The sequence below is a fragment of the Hirundo rustica genome, chromosome 16 (assembly GCF_015227805.2).
Source record: "Hirundo rustica isolate bHirRus1 chromosome 16, bHirRus1.pri.v3, whole genome shotgun sequence".
In the NCBI taxonomy this organism is placed as follows: Eukaryota; Metazoa; Chordata; class Aves; order Passeriformes; family Hirundinidae; genus Hirundo; species Hirundo rustica.
Genome location: NC_053465.1, coordinates 2,884,159 through 2,899,970, shown reverse-complemented (window position 1 = coordinate 2,899,970; position 15,812 = coordinate 2,884,159). Strand labels below are relative to the sequence as shown.

General features: G+C 47.6%; 1 long non-coding RNA gene across 2 annotated transcripts; it reads left to right on the top strand.

Moving 5' to 3' along the window:
* Positions 1 to 7,029: 7,029 nt before the first annotated feature.
* LOC120760113 (uncharacterized) lies at positions 7,030 to 14,633 on the top strand. 2 transcript variants are annotated; one of them, XR_005703291.2, is made up of 7 exons: positions 7,030 to 7,173; positions 8,526 to 8,652; positions 9,287 to 9,968; positions 11,364 to 11,467; positions 12,184 to 12,338; positions 12,564 to 12,689; positions 14,368 to 14,633. It is a non-coding gene; the product is annotated as an uncharacterized LOC120760113 (long non-coding RNA). The 2 variants fall into 2 exon arrangements; XR_005703290.2 differs by lacking the exon at positions 14,368 to 14,633 and having other exon boundaries at positions 12,564 to 13,748.
* Positions 14,634 to 15,812: the final 1,179 nt, after the last annotated feature.

Below are 15,812 nucleotides of genomic sequence, written 5' to 3'. Positions count from 1 at the left end.
TATCATGTCTACCATGAACCTGTTAAGGGATCTGTGTGGAAGTGAAGAACAAAGTAGCTGGAAGGGGAGGAGGATCGCTGGAGTGGAGATGCCAGCCCTGGGAGGAGCGGTGAGCGAGACTGCAGCTTATGCAAATCCTTAATTTCCAGAGTCCCTGCGCGTGGCCGCCGACAGCCACGGCTTTTTATACATTCCCTACAAAGCAAGAGGAGTTGGTGTGTGTCTGTTTGTCATCCGGTAGGATTATTGGAGTAACAAGGTAAAATGAAAACTCCCTGCTTCCTGCAGTCAGGAATGACTGAAGCAGGCAAAAATTAATTGTTTTTTTTATTTTTTTTTTTTTTTTTTTCCTTTTTTTTATTTTTTTTTTTTTTTTTTTTGGACAACCTCTAACTTTTTGGAGGGGAGGGTGGTGGGGGTTGAGAATAAACTTCTGTGTCTGAAGGAACAAAAGTGTTTTTTGGTTTATTTCTTTCCATGTTCAACTGAAGGGCCCTGTTGGAGCCAAAGCGGCGGTTGTGGAAGCCGATGTGAGGAACTGGTAACGCACCCACTGGCCGCCCTTCAGCTGGGTTTAAATGTCTCGTTGAAGGGACAAGGTGGAAAGTGTGGTGGTGGTGGTGAACATCGTTTTCATTTTGTTTCAACCTCCCAAACCTCGGTTTGGGACAGACGGGCGCAGCCGCGGCCCCGCCGTCCCTGGTTGTTGCTGGTTTTTTACGTTTGTTATCCGGCTAAAGAGGCGCCAGGTACGGTCGATGGAAATGAATCTGCTCCTGTGTTGTATTAATTAAAGGCTACAAAAATAATGCTTAAGGCTTTAGAAGCAACCCCCCTTTACCTCTTCTGGGACGTCCTCCCCCCCAGGTCCCGCTGCCCTCCGGGTGTTGCGCGTGGTGAATTTATCTCGGTTTCGGAAGCATTTTGTCTTGCTCTGCTCTTGTTTACATTTCCTATCCCCTCGGTGTCTGGTAGGGGCTTCACCCCCACGGTGAATTCGTAGGTGACCGAGTGAGTGAGCGGGAAACCTGAGAGAGCGAGGGGGAGGAGGCAAAAGGGAAAAAATCCCGCCGTGGGTCCGGCCTCTCCGAGCGCGAGGAAGGGTCGGGAGGGAGCCACAGACAGCGAGGATTTTACAAGGGGTGTGGTTCGATTTCCTGCAGGATGCTATCTAGTAGAGTGACATAAATGAAAGATATAAAGGCAATAACTATTGTTTTTAAGCAACTTTTTTATTACTTGAAAAAGGAAAAAAAAAGAAAACATAACCATGAGGACGGTTTTGAAGTTCTGACCATTTGAACAATATTTATATATATTTTAAAGAAGATGATGAATAGCTGAACTTGAAGTTTGATCTTTTTTTTTTTTTTTTTTTGCTTTTTGCTTTGTTTTTAATTTCTGTCTAGAAATAATCCTGTACCTTCTCAATACTTCAAACTGCTTTTCCACAGCTCTTGAAATCTTCATAGTTTTACAGTCACGTAACCTAAATTTTGATGACCTAAAAAAAAAAAAGGAAAAAAAAAAAAAGAAAAATAAAAGCCACAAGGAAAAAAAAAAAAAAAAAAAGTAATGCAAAGGAACAAACCTAGTTTGTCATGAAAGGTACAAAACTGATGAATTTGTACGAGTTTTTAAAATGTATCTTTCCTTTATGTAACATGTCTATTTAGTGCCTTATTGAAGAAACAGTGACCCTCCCTTATTGGAGAGGGGGACACAAAATCATCCTTAGCGTTACGAGTAACCAGCGTCTGGTCTCTTGCTCCTTTGGACCTTGCATTCACTTTTCCAGTCCCTTTTTCCCGGAGCAGCTCCCTGTGCCTGGCCACACCTGCTGCTCCCTTGGCCGCTGCTCTGCTCCGACTGTTCTTAGGGAACTTGAACACGTTTTATGCACATTATCCTACCCGGGGAGGTAGGAATCTGTGGTGGATATTGTAAATGAGATACCAACCAAAAGAGAAAGCGAAATATAATATCTACTGCCCTCTTGAGCCAAAATGCGTGAATAGTGTTGTTGGGGTTGGGTGTTTGTTGTTTTGTTTTGTTTTTTTGGGGAGGGATGGGGGGGGAGTTGTTCAGTGATCTGAACTAGTTTTGTTTGCTATTAAAAAAAAATACGGTTACCTCAGCGGATTTTGGGTGGAATATGCATCACATGTTTAAAACTGAGCAGTGAGTAAAGAGGTGGTGTGGGGACCAGAGGTTGTTAAGGAGCGAGATGGTCTTGTCACAGGGTGTCACCTGGCCACCAAACCCCGTGGAAAAGTCAGGGAAGTGGGCAGGGGCTGGATAGGCACAGAGGGGTAGTGGGAGAGGGTCTGAGGATGCAGTGCAATTGAACCCAGCTCTCATGCTTGAAAGTCCTCAAAATTTCAACCAATTCTCTTTTTCTTTTCCCCCTATTTTTTCTCCTCCCTCCCCAGTCCTCTCCCAGTGTGAGCTTTTATTTGTCTAGCATCACCTCAAGCTCTGCAGTTGAGTGATCAGTTTGTTGAGTTCCTGGGTCTGGTTTCATTTACCTCTTTCTCTAGTTTGGGGAGCTTAAGGAGTGTGAAACAGCACGGTGGCTCACCAACACCAAATTCCTGTTGCAAACGATGCCTTTCAGCCCATCCATGCACACACCCTGAGCTGCCACCTTTCCCTGGTCTGCTGCAGCTCCAGTGGGGAGAGCCCCAGGTCGCAGGCCGTGGGTGCAGCCCCTCAGCAGAGCTCAGTTGTTACCTTTTGTCTTTCCTTCTGTCCATCCCTCTCCTTGCAGTCCTGAGAACTGTGTATTTCAAGTGCGGATACCAGATCAACTCCAAGTTCTGAATGGGTGTGTAGAAATAATGGTCTGTTCTTTTTTATTATTATTATTATTATTGTTGTTGTTATTGTTATTATTATTATTACTACTATTTAATGTTACTTTTCTCCTCGGGGTCCATTTCTTCCCCGTTCCCACATCCCAAATTGCCACCAAGGCAGGGAATTTGCTTTGCACACCCTTGCTGATGCCCCGTTCCCTCTGGCCTTGGTGCAGCTCAGCGGAGAGCGGTGCTAGAGGGTCCTGCAGCTGCCAGCACAGAGATTCAGGCCCCTTAAGAGTGATTTATTTTTAAAGAAATAAAGAAGAATCAAGGCATTGCTGATGCTTAGCAACCTCACGTCCTAGCCCGCCTTTTTGCTCGGAGTTTTTTTGTCGCGTTAGCTTTAAAAGGGGTTGTTCATCTTACAGAGTTTCTTAGCTCACAGTACGGCAAACAGCGTCCTTAAAGTGGCCCCCAAACCTTACTGGCCTGGAATGGGAACGTGGCTTTGCTGATTCTGGTGGGGAGAAAGGATGGGTTTCATCTGGGGCTGGCACTGGTCAAACACACGTTCCCTCCGCAACCCTTGGTTACGCCGGTTTGAAGATTCAGCTTTACTAATCCAGCGTGGTGTTGTTTCCATGAGTGTTACAAAATTCATTCTGTCTTAAGTGGGGTCTGAGGAAATCCAGTTGCTTTCTGGAGGATCACCCTTTTGTTTGTGTATTGAATTATAAAATTGCACTAACTGCTATATTAAAAAAAAAGAAATCAAACCCCAATGTTTTTTCCTAAGGATTGGGAAAAGACTGAATCAGATGTGTAGCATTAACAGTGCTAGGCCAGAACAGAATGAATTTTAATCTCTTCTTTCTCTGTACTGCTCAGAGATTTTCTGTGTACAACACAAAGCTACAAAAGAAAAAACAACAAAAAGTTTTCCGGAAACTGCGCTTCAAACTTTTGCTGTACTATAGAAGCTCATGAAGGACAACATTAAAGTCCTAATTCGCCTGCCTTATAGACACATTTCATTGTATTAATAATTTCTTAAATTTCCAGTTGCATTGTGTTGGCTTTGGAGTTTGTTATAGGCAGTCCTGTATCCTGAGTTCTGTTCAATTTAAACTTATGTAAACTATTGACAGCACATGCAATGCAGTACTTATCTATATTTTGCTGTTTTAGTATGAATATGTACTCTGATGCCAATTTACAAAAATCTGTTGTAAACGCTTCTTGTGTACCAGTAACCGATAGTGGCAATTATATGTCATTCTAAAAGCTGCAATACTTATACAATAAATTTTACAATACTTTGGAAAATTTGCCTTCACCTTTTGCTTTGTTACCCAAAAAAAAGAAAAAAAGAAAAATCAGGGTTTGTCAACACAATGTAATTTCAATTTTCCTATTTTCTTCTGGAGTGTCGGAAAATGAATCTGCTCAGTTTTGGATATTTGTGTGGGTTCCCCCCTTCCTCGTTCTGCACCACGGCCCCACCGCTGTATCGCCCCCCGTGTTCTCCCCTGGAGCTGTGGCTGGTTCCTGGTGTATTGGCATGCTCCGTGTGTGTGTGCGTGTGTGTGCATGTACAACCGTTTCCTTTCGAGAGGTGGCACAGCTCTAATCCCAGAAGAAGCATTCCTGCTTTGCACCACTCTGCCCAACACGGTCCTGCCTTTCAGCCGAGAACGTCACTGATGCTCAGAAGGTCTTAACTTGAAAAACGTCAATCAACAAGAACGGCGTAGATTGACTCAAATCCTAAGCACAGAGAATTTGTGTGACTTTTTTTTTTTTTTTCTTTTTTTTTTCCCCTTTCTGAAACTGTGGTCAAATTGCAGTGATCACATTAAAGCGATTGAAAACTTGACTCTTTGCAGGGGGTTTTCTTTTGTGTGTGTGAAGGGTGGATGTCCCGTAATTCACCAGACCGTGGGTTCCCCACTGGGGCTAAGGGATGTGTAGTCATTAATCCCTGGGTTTTGCTGCCCACGCCCTCGGTGTCCCCAGCCCTTCTCTCTGGCTGGTCCCAAACCTCAGTTTCAGCACTGTTGAAAGTGGCTTGGAGAAGCAGCTCCTCCAGCTGCTTTGGATGGGCAAGCGGCCGACCTTTGGCTTTGATTCGGGCACGAGGAGCTCCTGTGGGCTTCAGCAGGATGCTGGGACGCTCTGCCTCTCCAGTTATTTGCAGCACAGCCCCAGGCTGATGGTCAGCTGGGAGAGTGTCTCTGTAAGGAATGAAAGCAGCTCAGCTGCAGCCCAGGGAACCCCAAATCCGCTTGATTCTGGACCCGTGCCACTCCCCTCCTGGTTGTGGTTTGTTTTGTGGGATTCCTGGTCTCCTCTGTGCATTGCTGCTGGAAAGACAACCCGGGGTGCTACGGTGCTGGAAAGCAGCTGGCCTTGGTTGGGACACTTTTCCCTGTGGCTGGAAGTCAGATGATTTTAAGGCTGTGCCAATGCTGTGACCCCGGCGCTGGCTCGAGCAGCTCCAAACCCTCTTTCCCATTTCATGCCCGAAGAAACGCCGAAAAACCAAATTTCTGAGAGCAGGCAATACCCCTGCCCCAACCCCAGGAACACAAATATCCAAGTGGAATAAATCCACCCTGCCCCAGGCATGGTGAGGGCGGGAAAGGGCAGGGTTTGATTTGAGTCGTTGTTTCAAAATTATGTTTTTGGAATCACAGCTGAAACCAACATCTTCCCACAGAAAAAGAGAACTCAGCTGAAACCACTTTTTCCAAAAAGGGATTTTTTTTTTTAAATGACAAAAAAAAAAAAAAAAAAAAACCAAAAAAAAACCACCACCAAAAAACGAACCAAAAAAAAAGAAATCAAGTTCAACCACTGCAGTGCGTGGGAATGGGCAGAGGTAGCTGTTACTGAGCTGCCTTTCCATGTCTGCTGAGGAGATCTGGGGACACTGCAGCACCGCTGATTGGAAAAACATTATTTTTAAATTTTCGGGTTTTGGTTGGGGTTTGGTGGGTGGTTTTGTTTTTTTTTTTCAGCTCAATAAAAGAAACAATTTTTTGACTTTTGGAAACCACAGGTGGCAAAGCCTTTGATTTTAAACAGATTTGTGTGCTGCAAATGGAACGGGAGTTAAGAAATCAGGTTCAGATTTTCCCTGTGCTCCCAGCATCGAAGCCCTTCTTGCAGCTCTTGTGGGCCTCCATGGTGCGCTGGCTGGAAGGTGCAAATTCCAACTGCAGAGAATTTAAACTTCAGAGAAGCCCCTTTATTTAAAAAAAAAATAAAATATTTTATTTTTTGTCTCTATATTTTCCCTGTTTGCCCTGATCCAGCTCTGCTGCTGCCTCTGCCATCCTTGGGAGTTCTGTCCATCCTGCTCTCCTGGCAGATGATTCCTTGCTCATGCTCATGCCTGTGTTTAATCTGGTTTAAAACCCCTCTGTGGCTTGTGCAGCTCCAGTCCTGGTGCTCAGGGATGGTCCCACCAGTGATTCCCTCCCAGGAAAAATGGGGATGGCTTGGGGTGCTTTGAGGTGGGGAAGTCCTGAAACCTGGAGTCAGCCTCTTGCTTTTTAACCTGCTGCATTTCCCTGGGCTGATTTATTGGAGTTTTTTTTCTCCTTGCTGTGCAGGCAGAGTCCTGTCCCACCACTGAGGGAGGGGAAGCCTTGACCTGGGAGAGAAAACCTGAGTAAAGTGGCTGGAAAGAGATTCTCCCTGCAGTGATGGGTTTCACTGAGGTTTGTTAGGAAATCAACGTGCTCTCACAGGGATCCTGCTGTTGACCCTCCCAGCTGTAGTGGGAATTTACTCCAAACACTTCCTGCTATCCCTGTATATAAAAATGTGTAGAAATCCCCACTGCTTTGGTATAAAACAGGACTGTCTAACAGTATTTGTAGCAAAAGCAAAAAAAAACCAGGAGAGAAGAGGAAGTAATTCCTGCCTTGGGCTTCTAGACATGCTCAGGCTGGAAAGTACTGCCCAAGGTGCCCTTCACTGATGGGCTGGTGGGGTCCAAAGGGATTCCCCCTCCCTCTTTCCCCGTTCAGGAGCCCTGCAGCCTCTCCCCTCTCCTTGGAACACCGTGCAGGAGGACTCAGGGGCTTTGCTCAGGGGCAGGGGCAGGCAGGGCAGCTGGCCCGGGTGGAGGATGTGCCCCAGGTGGGCACGATTTTGCCATGGCCCACGAGGCAAATTTAAGCAGCTCCAGGGAAGGGCAGGTGGTGGTTTGCTCCGGGGGTCTCTCTGCTCCTGTGCAGAGTCAGAGCTGCAGGAGGTTTTGCAGAGTCTTTCCTGAGCGGGTTTCTGAAGCTGCCTGGGTGATGTGAGGATCCCTCCTGTCCTGAAGATAAACCCTCTGAAACAGCAGCCACCTTTTCTTGAGGTGAGACTGGGACTGAAGGCATTTTTTTAGGGTACCCAAAAGTGAGTTCAGGCTGTCCTGGAGCCACACTCTGCTGGAGCTGTAGATGTACATTTTCATCCCCTGCGGCTGAAAGCCCATTGATCACGGCAGCTCCAGGGGCTCCTTCCTCTCTGCCTGCTCCCCTGGGAATCCTGTCCTGCTCCCTGTCTGCTGGTCAGGCTGCTGCCTGCACCACTCTTGAGTTTCCTCCCTGTCTTCTGCCCAAGGAGAGCCTCTTGTCAGGTAAGACTGAAGGTGCACAAATGAAGTTTAGGGCTTTGGCTGACCAGGCTGCTGGCTCTGCACCAGGCAGAGGAGAGGTGACACGGAGCCCTCTGTGCAGTGAGCCTGGAGTGGGGTTTGGAACGCAGGAATTGCACTGACTGCAGGATTCATCCGTGGTGAGCTCCCGGTGGGTGTTCATTCCCCCCTTGCTCGGTCCTGAATCAGTTCAAATGCACACAGTGGCCTTGGGATTGATTGCCATCAGCAGCAATAAATCACAGCCCCAGCAGCCAGCGGTGAGTTTTGGATGCCAGTCAAAATGCAGCTCCTCGGAGTATTTATCTCTGCGAAGGCAGGGAACCTGGGCATTGAACAATCAGAGCAGCGTGGCTCTGTGAAGCTGCATTTGATTAAGAGAGTAACTGCAGCACAAAGTTATTGCTTGGTGTTGCTGTGCATTGCTAATGAGCAGCCTGGCTTTAAAAAACAGAGAGAACTGGAGACGGGAGCATAAAACCCCTCCGTGCATCGCTCTCCAAGCAGCACCAGGACCCCACCTTCTCCCTCCTGCTGTGGCCTCGCTGCTGTTAAGGCAGAAAAAGGAGAGAAGAGGTGTGGCCCTGATATTTCTGGGTCTGAGAGATTTTAGCCTGCTAAATGCTGCCAACTTTTTCCCAAGGAAAAATTTCCCAAGAAAGCTTCTTCTCAAAACAATCTTGGCAGAACAACTCTCCTTTCTCAAAACAGTCTTTCTCCAGGTGGTGTTTTGCTGTTTCTCTGGTTTCACCAATGGGGTTAGAGAGGTGTCATTCCTATTCACCAGTCATGTTAAGTCTGTATCATAACACCTTATAAAAGGCAGTAAGAATTAGACAATAAAGCCTTTTTTCTATGCTCTTTGCCTTCTGAAATATTTGGAGTCTCTCATCTTTCGTGTCCTGCAAAGAGGTGGCACAGAGGTCCCATCTTGTTTCCCCACACCGCAGAAGCCACTGGGCAACTCCACGGCCCTCTCAGGTGGGCACACCTGGCCCTGAGCCTGGCTGTATGTCCCAGGTGGGAATTCCCTGCTGGCCACTCCCTGTCCCTTTTGTGTTCCCAACAAGGGACAGAGCCTTGGCCACGGCTCCTGCTCCAAGACAGCGCTGTTGAATCCACATCTCCAGGAGCAGGAGCAGCCAGCTGCCTTTCTGCAAGAGGTCTTCACAGACTTCCACTATTTGGCCCATGAAGGTGAGAATTAAACATCCAAACCAGTCCAGCTCTAAAATAGTCACGCAAGCACGCAGTCCTGCAAGACCAACCCCTTCTGGGTGCTCTGTGGTGTTTTGGGGAGGCTCTCTGCAGGTCTGGGGTGCTCAGCAGAGCTGGTGTGGGTTTTAACCTGGGATCCACGCACACCAAGGGCTTTCCCAGGGAAGATGATGGGCTGCAAGCACAGGTTTGCTCCAATTTATTAATGTGCACACACAGATATATATTTTTTTTTCCCCTTGAATCTGAAACCCAGGCTCTGCAATGTTCAGATGAGCAGAGCCAGGTTAACAAATGTTGAATGACCCTGGTGGGCCCCACTGCCTACCTCATCTCTATTTTTCTCTTGAGAGCTGCTGTTTCTCTCTGCTCTGCTGAGCAGGTCTGTTGATTTTCTCTTCTGAGGAGGAAATCCTGAGGTTCTCCAAGAGCCTGGCCCTGGTGCTCTGCCTCCCTGCTCCCAGGGCAGCCCTTCCGTGGGCATGGAGGAGCCTGAGCTAAATATAAGCTGTGGAGGGGAAAGCAGGGGGAGTTGGAGGAGGTTGAGTGAGAGGATCTGTTTATTTTCCCTCTGATCTCTGAGCCCTGTTATGTTTTATTGCTTTGCAAACAGGAGGTCTGGAACGCTTCCTTCCCTCCTGTGCCAGTGCAAGGTCAGCTGGGTGCATAATTCCTGCACTTGAAGGAAAAAAATACCAACTATTTACAGTAATGTTGTAGGAGTGGCACGAAACTGGAACTCTATTTACTTTCTCCAGGCCAGGTTTTACTGTAAATGCCCAAATAAGCTATTTATATAAACAATTTCTTTGTATTTGCTCCGTGCCTGGATTCACTTCCACCCTGCTGCTGAGAATTTAGAGCTGATGAGTAACCTGTGGCAGAGGAGCAACTTTGATTGCAGAAAACCCCTCTGGAAGGTGATGCAGGCAGGTGCTTTGTGCAGTGGATCTCAAGGAAGGTGAGGCACCTCCAGCACTCTTGTTCCTCACATCTGCAGAAGGATGTGGTGCCCAGAGCCTGGCAACGCCCCAAAAGAAACCCATTTTGGGGTGCGTGGTATTTGAGTAGCTGTGGCAGAGAACAAAGGGGCAGCACCAAGGAATTGGACTGAGATTCCTAATGCTGTACAACAGGCTGCTATGAGGCAAGGCTTTAAGGAAGCAGACTAACTCAAAAAAATGTGTTCAAGTTTACTCAGCTCTTCCCATCCGTCTGAACATGCCCGAGTCCTCCGTGAGGTTTCAGCTCGGAACCGAGACCTTGGGCTGAGTCATGAACAAATGCAACTGCTTGTGAGTAATTGCTGGAACCAAATGTCAGCTTGGAAAATGGGCTTCGCCTTGTCTCTGGAAGTTCTGGTTTATGGGAAAAGGCAGAGGTTTTCCTTTTGTGCTCAGGCTGTCAGTTCCCTGTGTGGGTCGCTGCCTGTGTGTGGGGGTTTGGCACCCCAGGACACTGCTCATTGCAGCTCTGTCTTGGTCCTCGGCTTCTGGACTGTGTTCAGGCCTTGGGAAAACGGGACAAATGTCATCCAGCACAGGCACATGTCCCTTCTAAAGAAATGCTGCATTATCAGCCTTACACAGAGGAAATGCCCCCTGAACCCCGAGGTAGTGATCCCGCTGTTCTCCATCCCCACGTGCTCTCTCTGCTCCTGGGTCCCTGCTAGCCCAGGGCTCCTCCATGGCTTGAGGGCCAAGGTTCAGCTGCACAAAGAGCCCAGTGCATCCCACGGTCTTCATGGCAAACCCAGGGGTGACACTTCCCACTGCCTTTCCTGGATATCGTAATTTCCTCTCCAGATCTGGCTGAGATACAGGGTGACAGGCTAGGACTCGAGTGGAATCAAAATCGCATTTTAATTGTAAACATTTGTCCAGAAATTAATGTTTCTGAACTAATGTTTCTCTCCGACCAGCGTGCTCAGAAGCAAATGACTCTCGCTAATTGATTTTCCCCTGTATAACGGGAATTGCAGAGGTAGAAATTCAACCACGCATAATTGAAAATCCCCCTCTTTCAGCAGGTACCCACATAATCACTCAGCTGATGTGTTTGCTTGTCCTCTGGCAGAGATCACCTAGGAGTCACGTGGCTGGCTGGAGGGGGCTGATTTCTCCAATTTTTGTTCCTCGTGCTGGATTAAACATTGAAAATCACTTATAAACAGGCTTCCACATCTAATAAATTTACAATCCCTAACACGTTCCCGTGAGGGAATGTTATCGATGGCTTCCTCCTTTGGGAAGGTGTGTTTTATACCTTTACACCTCTGAGATCAGTAATCCCAGTTGTGCCAATAAATAAAACAGTTTTGAGGAACCTCCAGGAGCGTTTTGGCAGCCGATCCACGGCTCCTCCGCAGTGAAGGCAGCCAGGACCTGGCTCTGGAGCCCCTGGCTCTGCTGCCCCAAACCCCCAGGACCCTCCCAGAGAGCTGACAGCCCCAGGGAGTGGGAGCAGAGAAGTGTAAAATCAGTTGTGAAACCGAAAGGTGATTCACCGCTTCTCGTAAGAGGCAGGTGAGATCCTGCCCTGCTGCAAACCGGGTCTTGAGGGTGACAACGGATTTCAGGCACTTTAGGAGGGTTAGGAGAAGTTCTGCACGCAGCTGGTGTGCGAATGGGCGTGTTTTAGGGGAGCTGTGGGGTCAGTGTGATGGTATTAATCAATTTTGCCTCTTCCAGTAACACCCATGATGAGTCCTGGCATCATGCAGTGTTTTACAGGAGTTCCCCCAAGGTGCTTTGACCTCTCTTCCCATCAGCCTTAACAGGCAAAACCAATCAAGGTTTGTTCAAAAGTAATTTTGCATCGCAGCTTCTCTTGAGGAGCAGATAATCCTGTTTTATTTATTTATTCGTTTGTTAATAAAGCTGTATAACAAGGAATTTCATCATTCCAGCGATACTGAGTGCAATGTGCTTGCAATAATTAATGCCACTACTAATGGAGGATTGGAACTTTGCCTTAATTATATCATTAAGACACATTTCATGCATTTAATTGTTTTTGTAAAATGACAGCCAAGCGCTCCTGCCGCACATTTCCCATTTCCAGATTCAATTACTTCCCATGCAAGGGCAACCTGCTACTAATGGCCTCTCACAGCTTTTGCTTTCCAGGGGAAATCAAGTGGGTTTTGGTTGGATATGCCAATACTTTTCAGGTTAGCAAAGCTCTTACGTGTTGTTTGTCAACGTTAGCGATGAACAGATGCACTGAACTCTCCCTTCCTCCTTGCTGGCCTGGATTTAATGAAAAATAGGGGCGGGGGGGAAGGGAAAAATGTGTCAAGACAGAACAAGGAGGTTAAAAGTCAGTCACGGGCTCTATCACGTGCCCTGCTGCACCTGTGGGAGCTTAGGTTTGGGTAAAACACACCAGGTCTGATCCAAAAGCAGGAGCCTCGGGATCAGAGGGGCCGATGCTGTGATCATTCCCACGGGACACCACCTGTCAGGAGGCTCTGGGCTTCCTGTGCAAAGTTTCCCGCTTGTTCTTCAGAACTCAGCTGGTGTCTGTGAGGCCAGGATCAGTCACCCAGCAAGCCCAGGCTCCTGGGGAGGCGGCTCAGAGGTGTGTCAATCCGCCAGGTCCATGGCGCTCCAAACCAGGACCCAGAGCCCTCGGCAGTGGTGACGCGCGTGGATTTGTTTGGGGTGAGTAAATGCAGTTTTCACGGGACAGGAATTTATAGTTATGTCTGCAGCTGCTCAGAGGGATGGGAGGGGTTTGTTCTCTCTAGTTTGGGCCTTCTCTGGCTGCAGCTCTCTCCCAAATCTGTGATCGTTCCTGCATGACCACACAAAGGCAAAATTCAGGGTGAGGGTGGTAGGAAATGGGAATCTCTGCTGCAATACAGAAAATATTAATTTGCCTTGGAGGTCGTCACTGGTGGATTTTGGACCATCTGAGATAAGCCAACCCTCCCCCTCAGATGCCATCCAGGTGGCTGTTGCTGTTTGCAAGGCGAAGGCAGCAGCCCGGCGATGGAATGTAACCAAAAGCAGGTAAAGCAAGTGGAGGAATGCCAGTGGATTGTGCAGGCACCAGAGCAGGAACTCCCGTGCCAGGCAGCAGACACAGAGACTGGTGAATACTTTGAAAACCTTTCCGAGTTGTTCCTGCAGCACTGGCCGTGGGAAGCATTTGGGAGCAGGTTTTGTTCTCAGACCGGAGCCGTGCTGCCGACTCCACGAGTCCTTGACCTCAATTAGCTCCCTTCGTTATTTGGAGCCCAGTGGGAGCGAAGTCAACTGTGCTCTCCTTCTTTCTTCCTGTCCTTTCTTGCTCGGTGTATGAAAGAGCTGAAACTTGGCCAAGGCACGAATCCCATCCTGGGTTTTGCCCTGGGGGATCTGCAGGAGAGGTGGAGGAGCCCTGTGAGCTCTGACACACGGAGAGGAATCCACCAGGAGAAATGTCCTGCTGGATGTGCGGCACGTCTGCTCTGCCTGCTGGAAACCTTGGGAAAAAAGCTTCCCCTGTCTCTCACTTGTCTTAAAAGCGATGAGGGGCATTCAGGCACCACGTCCTGGTTCCATGGAGCCCGCTGGGGAAAATAACAGAGACACCAGACACAAAAAAATCTAAATAAGAGGTGTGAGAAGCACTGATATCCACTGTACAAAGCAGTGCAATGCAATCTCTCATCTTTCTACAAGGAAAATGAATTTCCAGTTCAATTTTGCTCATAGATTCTGTGTCTGGAGTGTTTAACAAAAAACACCTTCCTGCCCCAGCCCCCTCCTTACTGTGATGGTTAGTAACAGATTTATATTGTGATTCATTTCAGGTTGTCCAACAAATTTTGGAATAAAACTGGGCACCATTAATTGTCATTCTCAGAATAAACCAGCAACACAATTTATCAATATGGCAATAACAGTAATGTTGGTATTTACCAGTCTTGAAATACTTGGATTGGAGATGGCAGCATTATAATTGAAAATAATGGTAATTATGTGTCTGCAAACGTGTTTTGTTGCTATGCTCAATATCTTCTTTGAAACCAGAAGTCACCATAAGCAGCAATACAGTAAAAATTCATTTTCCTAGAGATCGGTGCCCTGCTTCTGTTGTGTGGGAAATAACTCTGATTTTTCTTTTGTTTGGGATCCCAAAATGGTCTGTGGATGGAGAATTTCAAATCAATACCGTCAGGAAAAATCAACTGTTTCTATTTAGCTGAATTTGAAATGCTATATGATAATATGAGTGTTTTTAATATATGGATATATATGTATGTACACCTTGAGATCATTCATATGGAAACAAGACACCTGCTGTAGCAGGATGAGAAGGAAACATCAACAGAATTCTTCACACTTTCCTAGTGAAAATTGCCAAATATATGTTGTCAAACTGTGGGCAACATATTGAGCTGGGTATGAGCTGAGCACTGCCTGAGCCCAGGGAACAGCATTTCCTCCTGGGATCAGGCCCTGGGCACTGCTCCAGCTGCCCTGTGCTCCAGGACCCTGGGCAGGGGCTGTCAGGTCTCACCCAGCCCCAGAAAATTTTGGTTGGGTGGTTTTCCTGCAGCAGACTTTAAATTGAATGCCAAAACACATTCGGAATCCTTCCCTGGAAAATAATGTACCCGGCAGGGATGGTTTGGATTGTGTTTTGTACACATACCCTTTTTTATTGCTGGTTTCAAGTAATTCCCCCATTTTGCATTGCCAGTGCCAGCGGGTCAGAGCCCTATCCCAGCTCCCCTGCTCCAGGTGGACAGGGGGACCACAGCGTCTCTGCAGAGCATCACCGGGGCCAGCAAGAACCAAATCTGGAGAATTTTGGACCATTCCAACCTGGGTTTGGGGCAGGAGGAGGCAGGCAAGAGCTCTGACAGCCTGCAGCTGGACTCAGGGAGGAACACTCGGTGTCGGGGTGGGGTCCACACCAGCTCCATGCAGCCGTTTAACACCTTGGATCCTCGATTTCACCACAAGCTATTGAAACGATTCCCTTATGAACTAGTTTCTGTTGTCCTTATTAACCAAGGATTAATTAATTATTAATTAAGCAAACCAGGCTACTTATTAATTCAACTTGTTAATTAAGTATAGGATGCTAAGGAGGCAGCTTGTTAATTGAGTTATCAGGGAGGGAGTGAGGATGGAGAGGAGGATTTTTTTTTCCTGCCCAGTTCCTGTAGCAGGGACAGAAATGTGGCTCCATGTGGGGACGTTGGTGGTGGGAGCTTCCTGAGCGGGGTCAGGCAGTCACAGCTTGGGAAAAGCTTTATTTACATTTATTCCTTTCCACTGTCAGCCCAAAACAACCCTGCAAGAAGAGAGTCCAGGAGCTGCAGCCCAATATTTCAGTGCAAGGTGCAGGACCAAGGGAGGTAAGCACGGGGACAGGACCAGTGTTCCCAGGGGAGGGAGGCATGGACACGACCTGGGGCTGGTGGGATGATGGATAGCAGTGGCCTCCTGCTCCTCTGTCTTAATGAGAGGCACAAATGGGAATTTTGAAGGCTCCTTGAAACGCCTTTAGCCTAAGATAAGAAAGGTCTGCAATTCACAGGCAACGGGAAGAGAAAAAAGATGAGGAGCTCTCTGCTTTGCCAGAGCCTTTGCAGGGAGCGAGATCCCCATCTCTCTGGTACATTGGAGTTACCTTGGGTCTGCCCCAGCCCTGCTCTTTTCTGTGGAGGGTCAGGCCAGGATCCCCCGAGGATGGAGCTGCTGTGTCCCCCTGAGCTGTGAGGACGAGCTCCTCCAGCCTGGAGGCTCTGTGGACAGCCCCACACAGCATCTCGCTGTGTGTTGGTGCCAGGTGGTCAGGACTGGCACGGTCATTTCAGGATGTTTTCTCTGGAAAGTTTGCTGATGGGCCCTTTCTCGTTGCCAGCAAGATTCCAGCATCGGTGGTTTGTTCCACTGCAAACGCCATTCCCCAGGCGAGCCGAAAATAAAACCATTCCTAATCACTTCTGAAAGTTTCTGAAAAGAACTGGGGGAGGTGGGGAGAGCTAATGAGGAAAACACACAGCTTTAGAAACAGGAGAGCATTCCCTGAAGTCAACAGAATTTAAAAAAAAAAAAATTCTTTTTGAATATTCATTTCTACTGAGGTTTTCTATCGCTATAATTAATTTGTCACAAATACCCTGACAAAGCATT